The sequence below is a fragment of the Balaenoptera borealis genome (assembly GCF_965194805.1).
Source record: "Balaenoptera borealis genome assembly, chromosome: 15".
Classification (NCBI taxonomy): Eukaryota; Metazoa; Chordata; class Mammalia; order Artiodactyla; family Balaenopteridae; genus Balaenoptera; species Balaenoptera borealis.
In genome coordinates, this window is record NC_138871.1 from 41,654,003 (window position 1) to 41,660,333 (window position 6,331).

Sequence of the window (6,331 nt, forward strand, 5' to 3'; positions counted from 1 at the left end):
TATAATAAATCCAACTATATAGTCAATAACAAGAAAGCAGAACTCTTCAACTCTTAATCTTCTATGGCCTTCTAAACAAGGAATAACGTCTTCAGAGAGAAGACAATTAAATAATGTCAAATGGAGGGTGTCATCCAAGTGAGGGATTAGTAAAGAAGAACATAGCTACTTGCAGTGAGTTCCACTCTCATGGCCCAGGCATAGAATTAGCAGATGTTATTGCAAATGTCTAGTCCTCACAACTTTTGAAGCATCACATAAAACAGAGGAAGTCTCAATTTTGAAATAAGGGAGCAGTGTATACCTCAGAAACTGAAGAAAGATCACACTGTCGTGGAGTCAAGAAACATTCTGGGTTTGACAGTAAATAAATCATATAGTGATGATTAAATTGCATATGTATGGAATGTTAGAGCTGGCAAATTTTGTCAAGGTTATTTCACAAAGCTCCTTTAATCCTTCATTTCATAGATAATGGAACTCAGACTATTTGGCTGGAACGTCTCTCCCAAACTCATACCATCAGTGGCAGAACCAGGAGAACGTATCTTCTGGTCCAGAGGTAAGTGTTCCTTCAATTAATCTCTATAGCCCCATAACTGGTCTCCCCATTTCCATTCTTGCTTTTCTATAATCTATTCTATACATAGTATCAAAGTGATGTTTTAAACCTGAAGCTCAGGTCATTTTATTATGCCTAGTAAATTCTTTAATGGTTTCTCATTGCAATAAAAGTCAAATTCCTTATAACGGTCTACAGTACTTCTCTAACATACAATAATGCCTGGCACAGAGTAGGCAATAATGAACAAATAAACTTCTTTTTTCTCCGAATAATATAAAGTTGGCCAATCAAGGTAAATCTGCAGAAACAGCTTGTTTAAATAAAATATTCAACAATATTTCCTCTAAAAGTAATGTACATGATGAAATGCAAGCTGGGTGAAAGTGAGTTAACTGAATTTAACAATCAGACCCAAATAATTTATCTTAGCCTCCCTCAGCTAGTGGATGACCACTTGTTCCCTGTTTGGCCCAGCCTTGTTCAGCCTGTTTACCAATGATTTTGATGACAACACAGAAAGGAAGCTTATGAAATCTGAATGGCACAAAGCTGGAAAGGATACTAAATATAACAATCAACATTCAAAATTGTTCTGACAGGCTGGAATTCTGAGTAAATTCCAATAGATGAAATTTAATAGTGATAAATACAATGTTCTGCATAAAAGTTCAAATATTAACTGTATAAGTACAGGATGGAGAAACTTGGCTTGGCAGAAATTCATGTGAAAAAGATCTGGAGGACTTAGCTGACCACAACTTTAATAAGACCCATCAGTATGTGGCAGATGCCTTTAAAAATTCACATTCATAGATTGCATTAGTATTGTACAAGCCCTTTTTCTAAATTATAGCCAGTAATAGTTTTGCTACTCTCTGTAGCTCAGACCACATCCAGACTATGCTGTTCCGTTCTGGGTGCCATATTTTAAGAGGGACACTTAATCCAGGGGAAGAAAACCAAGATGGAGAAAGTTGGAAAAGCAAGCCATGGTTGAAAGAATTAATATCCAAAAACATACCAAATTTTAAGTTCTATGAGATATTATAAAAGTTTCATTTTTTGGCTGTTCTGGAAATCAGAATGTGAAATATTGGCTTTAAGTGGGTATTAAATATATTCTGACTGACAGCAAAATTTTGAATCAATGAAAAAGTGACTTAAATGAAGAAGGAAACTTTCACTGCACACGGGGGAAATTTATGTGTATCTGGAGTATTTTTACAATAGCCACCTGAATGAGTTGGGATACATAACCTATTTGTCACTGGAGGTTGTCAAAGCAACACAGGAACAAGTAAGTAAACCTCAAAAGTTAGAAACACTGAGTGATGATATAGGTCCTGCATCTAGCATCTAGCATCTCTAGAAGCACAGTGCTTCTTCCTCACCTTGCTAATATCCAAGGTGGTCAACTCAAGAGATCCTTTCACTTCCACAGTCAACATATATGGAATCCTGTATATGGAAGCATCCACCTTAAAACTGAAATCATTTCCCAAGAAACTTGACTTACTGTCCCCAAATAAAAAGTCAGGGCTTCCCTGGTGGCGCAGTGGTTGACAGTCTGCCTGCCAGTGCAGGGGACACGGGTTCGAGCCCTGGTCTGGGAGGATCCCACATGCCGCGGAGCAGCTGGGCCCGTGAGCCACAACTACTGAGCCTGCGCGTCTGGAGCCTGTGCTCCGCAGCAGGAGAGGCCGCGATAGTGAGAGGCCCGCGCACCGCGATGAAGAGTGGCCCCCACTTGCCGCAGCTGGAGAAAGCCCTTGCACAGAAACGAAGACCCAACACAGCCATAAATAAATAAACAAATAAATAAATAAAAATTAAAAAAAAAAAAAGTCAGATGCTACTCTGGAGCCTACAGAAAAAAAAAATTGTCATTTTGGCACTAATATATAAAGCTTAACAACTCAAAATAAGAATAAAAATGTTCAGGTATTGGGAATTCCCTGGCGGTCTAGTGGTTAGGACTCAGCGCTTTCACTGGGTTTGATCCCTGGTTGGGGAGCTAAGATCCCAAAAGCCACACTGCCAAAAAAAAAAAAAAAAAAAAAGTTAAGGTATTACAGGAGGGTGCAGTCTTAGGATGTCCTCAGGACTCACCATTACAATCTTCTTTTTCTGAAGAATTGCAAGAATCAAAAAGTAGCTGATGAGGAAAGAGATCAAGATGGCAGAGTAGGAGGATACTGGGCTCCCCTCCCCTCACAAACACATCAAAATTGCAACTACAGCAGCTCTCACTGAAACTGACCTGGGGATTAGCAGGCAGGCTGTAAAAAAGATTTACGTGGAGTCTGGTAGAAGGGAGGAGAAGAGATCTGGTCAGGACACGTACTCCTAGTGGGGGACACAGAAGAGGAGGGGCATATCCCAGGCTCAGGGGTCCTCCCTGGGGAGGATAGGGTTTGATCCATATATCAGGCACACCAGCTCTAGGGTCCAACACCAGGAAGATGAGCCCCCCTTAGGTGGTTTGCAAACCAGTGGGGGTAACCAGAGGGTTGTTAGAATCTGAGATCCTGCTCTTGAAGAACGTGTGCACAGACTTGCTTGCTTCAAGTCACAGCGTGGGGGCAGCAGATTGAAAACTGCCTGCGGCTCTGACCAGATGCCAGGACCACCCCAGCGCACCCTGTGGCCCTCCTGCTCTAGCCCCTCTTGCTCCAGCGATGTTCCCCACTAAGGTGGAGGCTGCCTTTGCCAATGAGAGTGCACATACTTGGAGGGAACAGAGCTGACTTGGGCTCTGGACCTGCCTCTGACCAGAGCAGAGGCAGCCATTGCCAGTGCGTGCATCATTGCACACGTTCAGGAGGGAGTGAAACTAGCTCAATAGGGTGGCACCAACCCCTCTGGCACCAACCCAGCCTCTAACCAAGGCGCACACACGTGGAAAAAATTGAAACCAGCACCGAGCCCCAAGCTCTCAGGTCCTGGCTGTGCCCCAAACCAAGGTGGAGACTGGCATCACACCCAGGAGAAACCCATCTCCCTCAGGACTCCTGTTCCAGCTCCTGGGGTCCTGCCCCACCCCCAATAGGATTATGATGGCCTTGAGCATAGAAGCCCTGGTTTGCACCTGGCTCTGGTCTAGCCTCTTATACCAAGGCCATGGCTGCCAGCATTCCCCCAGTGAAAGATATGGCCCTTGCTCACTTTAGATCCAGCTCTTCCACCACACATGGACTGAATAGGGATGCTCTCACACAAGTACATGCCTTCAAGACTGTGACAGGCAACTGTTTCACCTAATTTCATAGAAAAAGAGAAAGTTAAATAAAATGAGAAGAAAGATAAATGTTTCAAATGAAAGAACAAGAGAAAACCCTGGGAAAAAAACCCTAATGAAACAGAGATAAATAATTTACCTGATAAAGAGTTCAAAGCAATAGTAATAATGTTAACTGAACTGAGGGAAAGAATAGATGCACACAGTAAGAATTTTAACAAGAAAATATAAAAAAAGAAACAGAGCTGAAGAATACAACAACTGAAATGAAAAATACTTCGAGGGAGGGAATTAACAGCAGGTTAGGTGATACAGAAGAACGCATAAGCCAATCTGGAAGATAGAATAATGGAAATCATCCAATCAGAACAGCAAAAAGAAAAACAAATTTTAAAAAAATGAGAATAGTTTAAGGAACGTCTAGGTTGACATCAAGTGTAGTAACATTCATAGGGGTCCCAGGAGGATAGGAAAGAAAGCGATAGAAATCTTTTTGATGAAATTATGGCTGAAAAATTCCCAAAGCTGAAGAAGGAAACAGATATCCAGGCACAGAAAGCACAGAGAGTCCCAGTCATATGGTCAGCATTGTTCAAGGCCCTGATACTGACTATAGACTCTTTGCTCCAAGTCCCAAAAGGGTAGTCACAAAATAATGAGAATAACTTTCTAAAGGGTTCATACATGAGTGTATAATAAGGTCTACAACTACATGAGGGATTTCTCTTCTTTATGGTCTCTTTTAGAGTTAAGATATCATTCCAGTGATACTGCATTTATTTTGTGATTCTCATTTTTTAAAGATCCTCAGATTCTATTTCAGTATGCTGCATATTCTTGAAGGTAACACATGCTTGTCTCCTCAGAGTAGACATAATAGGATAAAAACGGTGAACATAACAGAAACTCATTCAAGCTTGTTTTGTTTAAAAGGGAAACTATTACAAAGATACAAGAGCCCATTTTTGAACCTACTGTCTGAGTTTTTGGATTTTTAAGGTTTCTTCCCTATATCAGGTGACAAAGTTACTATATTACATTTTTTCCCAATAACTCTGTTTTACCTTTAATGTATATTCTTTAATTCATCGGGAGTCCAAAGGATGAGGATTATATCCAAGACCTTCTACTCCACAATTGTCCCACATTCATTGATTTGTGTTGGCCCTCATATAATTATCAAATTTCCACATATATATGAGTCTGCCTCTGAACAATGAATTCTGTTCTATAATTATATTGTCTGTTCCTTTAGGACTACAAAAATATTTTTTATTGCAATTTTTTAAATTTCTATTGTTTTATTAAGGCATTGTCTACAGGTGGGCTGTCAAACCAATCCATTCTGACTTCAGTTCATTTGTTTTAAAAATCCATCCATATTGCTTGTCCTCCTAGCATCATAGTCCTTCTAACAATCTGACTACAGCTTCTCTATTTCTCTGCTGCTTCCTCTTTCTCCTACATTTTTTTTTTTTAAACATCTTTATTGGAGTATAATTGCTTTACAGTGTTGTGTTAGTTTCTGCTATATAACAAAGTGAATCAGCTACATGTACACAGCTCGGTGCTTTGTGACCACCTAGAGAGGTGGGATAGGGAGGGTGGGAGGGAGATGCAAGAGGGAGAGGATACGGGGATATTGCAATGGCTTTTAAGTCCTAATATCTAGTGTGAAAGTCCCCATTTTTTACTTTTCTCTTTCAGTGTTGACTTGTTATTAAGGAACTAATTTTTTATTTTTATATTTAATTTTCTAATATTTGTCAAGTTTCTCCAAAAATCCAGCTGATATTTTGATAAGAATTATTTTGAAATTATAAGATAATTTGACCTGAATTAATAACATTATAGAGTTAGGCCTTCTCACCTATGGTGATGGAATGAACTTAAATTGGTTCTTCTTTTATGTCCTTTAATATACTTTTAAAATTTTCTCCTTCCTAAGTCAATATCTAAATAATTTAGAGTTTTCCTTTGCACTGTCAATTGAATCTTATTTATTTTTTTGTCATTCTTCCAAGTGATTTCTTATATAGTCAATGAACACTATTAGTTCTGGGATGAAATCATCTCCTGTCAGGCAACCTAATTGAATTTTCTCATTTTTAATAATATGCCTTATTTTGTTTAATTTTCTAGAAAGATTAATGAAATGTTGCTTTTTTTTCTTCTAACCTTATACCTCATAGTCCTTTTACTGCTTTACGGAGTTTCTAAAAACCTACAGTATTATATTATACAATAGATACTGGGAGTATTTTATTCCTTCCTAATCTTAAAGTGAATTCATTTAAATCTTTCCTTTAAATATGTGTTTTCTGTAGGTTTTTTGTTATTTTAAAATCCTGTGATATTTCTCCTTTGATATATAAATTATAAATTATCTTATATTGAACTATCCTTGACTTCCTTTAATAAACCATTGATCATTTTATTTTTACTACATATTAGCTAAAGTGAACTAATATTGCATTTAGTAATTTCTAATCTATGTGTACAAGTGTAACTATACTTTTTTGTAATAA